Genomic DNA, 3,788 nt, shown 5'->3' with positions numbered 1-3,788 from the left:
TACAGTGAAAAAAATACAAGAAGCAATTGAGAATGTTGAGAAATGGTCAGTGGAATGGGGATTTAGATTCTCTATTTCCAAAACGTGCTGTCAGTTTTTTACTAAAAAGAGGATTTCAGAAAATATTAAACTTTATTTATATAAACAGCCACTAGAAAGGGTAACAAATTTTAAATATTTAGGTTTATGGTTTGACTCGAAATTGACTTGGAAAATTCATATCAAATATATTGAAGAGAAATGCAGCAAAGTACTAAATCTAATGAGATGTATAGTAGGCCAAGAATGGGGGACTGATAAACAATCTTTAATCAATATATATTGTGCTCTATTACGATCCATTTTGGATTATGGATGCATTATTTATGGATCAGCATCAATTAGTATGCTAAAAGGTTAGACTTAATTCAGGCTCGAGCTTTGAGATGCATCACTGGAGCAATTAGAACAACTCCAATCTCAGCAATGCAAGTGGAAACAGGAGAGCCCCTATTAGAAATAAGACGCCAAAAATTATCTGTTGCTTATTGGATCAATTTACTTGGGCATAAACAGGATCATTTTACAATGTCACCACCCTTGGACCTTCTGTGTGTTGTCATTTTCCATGTGTGCCCCTCGTCTGAGTTCCCCGCCCTCATCTGTTTCCATGGACACTAATCACCTCCCGCACAGCTGATTGTCATCTGTTATCACCGTCACTGTGTATTTAAGTTCCTGCCTGTCTTCACTCCCTTGTCCGGTATTGTTCGTGTCTACACGCTGTCAACCTGTTCCTGAGCTCCATTTATTAAAGTTATATGTTTACTCTACTCTCCTCGTCGTCTTCCTTGGACTACCCCGTGACAGAATACCGGACCCAACCTCAAGATGAACGTCGTTTTCATCACCCTCGCTGAATTATTGACAGATCTTGTTTCGTTTTCCAGAGACTTTGTTTCACTTGCACTCTCCAGCCCCCTAGATGACGAAACCCTGAAGCCCCTGTTCTGGATCGGGGCCACCTACCACCAGCACTTCGACCTCCCAGACACCTCTGACCTGGACTGGAAGGAGACCGTTTCCCGGTGTCTGGAGAGCGTCGAAGCCCGATCCAGAACACTGCCAGACCCAGAGCCGGAATTACCACCCTCGACCGCGGAGATCTCGTGTGTGCCCCCCGCAGACGGAGAGTTACCACCCGCTGCGACGCGTCAACCAGTGCCCGAGACGAAGAGGACAGAGTTGACCCTCGCCCCGGAGGAGGAGCTCCAACAGGAGTCTGACCAGGGGTGTGAGCCCACAACATCTGCGTACGAGGGGACTAATTTCCTGGAACTGGAGGACTGGCTGAGGAAACCCAGGACTCTGGATATCGTTCCCGCCCTATCCCACCCGTCATCTGCATCTATCTCATACTTTGTACCGTCCTGTGATGACTTCTGTCCCGCCGTCTGTCGGATTCACTCCACTCCATCTCCGCCCCCAGTCAGTCCTCCAGCCTCGCCGCTGCGGGATGTGCGCAGCCCTGCACCATCTCCGTGGGGAGTCCCCGACGTCGAGCGGCAGGTCAGCCCACCATCCGCAGCGCCGGTGTTCGAGGATCCCACGGCTCCGCCTCCAGCCTCGGTCCTCGGCACTCCATCTCGGCCAGTCGACCTGCCGGCTCCGTCTTGGCTCCTCCCACCTGCGCCTCCGCCTGAGACCCTTGAGACATCGGCTACAGCGGGTTCCCTCGTCCTGCCGGCTCCCCCTTGGTCAGTCGTCACTCTGCCTGCGCCACGGACTTGCGGTCAGTCTGCTACGCTTGATCCCTCCACCCCTTCGGCTTCAGCGGGCTCCTCCTTCCCTGTGGCGTCTCCTCTGTCCTCCCTCACTCCACCTCCACCTCAGCTCTCGGGCACTCCGACTATGGCTCCAGCGCTCGTCGCCGCGACGTCGCCGGAGTCTCCTATACCGGTGACGTCGCTAGAGGCCACCGGCTCTCCGTCTGCGCCGAGAGATCCTGCCACCGAGTCTCCGTCGGTCATTCCCCAGCTGCCGTCAGTGCCCTCGCCATCTGGTTTCTTCCCTCCGTCATCTCTGCCATCGGCCGTCGGTACTGGGAGGCTCTGGGTCTGCGCCACCGCGCCATCTCCATCCAGGCCGCCAGGGAATCGTCATCGTCCCCTCACCGTCCCGTCACTCCAGCCTCTCGTCTGTGGTCCACCATCATCTCGTCCTCCACCTGAACCTCCCCCGGTTCCCCCTCCGTCATTTTGCCACGGCGCGAGGTCGCGCCTTGCCGGAGGGGGGCGATCTGTCACCACCCTTGGACCTTCTGTGTGTTGTCATTTTCCACGTGTGCCCCTCGTCTGAGTTCTCCGCCCTCATCTGTTTCCATGGACACTAATCACCTCCCGCACAGCTGATTGTCATCTGTTATCACCGTCACTGTGTATTTAAGTTCCTGCCTGTCTTCACTCCCTTGTCCGGTATTGTTCGTGTCTACACGCTGTCAACCTGTTCCTGAGCTCCATTTATTAAAGTTATATGTTTACTCTACTCTCCTCGTCGTCTTCCTTGGACTACCCCGTGACATACAAATACAATAATAGAGGGGAGTTGGGAAACTATAAATTTAACAGGAACAGGATTTGCTTGGAATGAAAAGGAATGGGCTACAGAAATGTCGCTAAATAATATATCATTTTCATCAACGACTACCATTTCTCCAATATCCCCCTGGTTGTTTACCCAACCTGAAGTTGATCTACAAATTCATGAGAGTGTTAAAAAAGGACAATTTGATATTAAGAGCTATACAATTGAATATTTAAGAACAGTTTATTTCTCATTTCTTCCTGTATACACAGATGGATCAAGAAACCCAGAGATAGGTCGTACTGGATCAGCATTTTATGTTCCTGAATTTAAAATAGGGAAATATGGAAGATTAACAGATGGGACTTCTGTGTATACAGCGGAATTGGTGGCAATTCAGATGGCGCTTAGTTGGGTGGAAGAAGTGATGCCAAATAGAGTTGTTATATGTTCAGATTCAATGGCATCACTTATAAGCCTACAAACATATCAAACAGTTAGATATGACATCTATATAGAAATACTGAATATGTTGTATCGATTAAGGCAAACTGGAACAATAATAAAATTTGTTTGGGTACCAGCACATGCAGATATTCCAGGTAATGAAAGAGCTGATAGAATGGCTAAAGAATCACTTACATTGAACATTCCTACTATTACAGTTGCATTAAGCAGGATGGAAGGGAAAAGTATTATTAAAGCTGCCTGCAACCAGAAATGGCAAAGAAAGTGGAATGAATGTAAAACAGGAAGACATTTTTATAATCTACATAAAACTGTAAGACAAAGTATATTGACACAACATTTAAAGAGAGAGGATCAGGTTATAACAAGACTAAGGATGGGACATACAAAACTTAATTCAACGCTTCATATTATAGGGAAACATGGTACTGGTTTATGCGAAATATGCCAAGTAAAGGAAACAGTTGAACATGTGTTGTTATTTTGTTCCAGGTATGAACTGGAAAGAAAGGATTTAATAAGTGAACTAAAGGAAATGGGATGCAAAGAATTTACAATCAATAACATATTGAACACAAAACAAGGATCCAGGGAAATTGTAAGGTCAGTTTTAAAATTCATAAAGAATAGTGGTCTTAGGACTAGAATATAGTCATCTTTTAACATACTTCTAGACTGAAATCACTTCACACTCCAGCACAGGTGGTGGCGGTATGCACCATAAAGTTGGTATGCAACCCGCCAATAAATCCCTAGAA

The sequence above is a fragment of the Pimephales promelas genome, chromosome 4 (assembly GCF_988280905.1).
Source record: "Pimephales promelas chromosome 4, fPimPro1.hap1.1, whole genome shotgun sequence".
Lineage (NCBI taxonomy): Eukaryota > Metazoa > Chordata > Actinopteri > Cypriniformes > Leuciscidae > Pimephales > Pimephales promelas.
The sequence above is the reverse complement of the archived record's forward strand: the minus strand, read 5'-3'. Positions refer to the sequence as shown.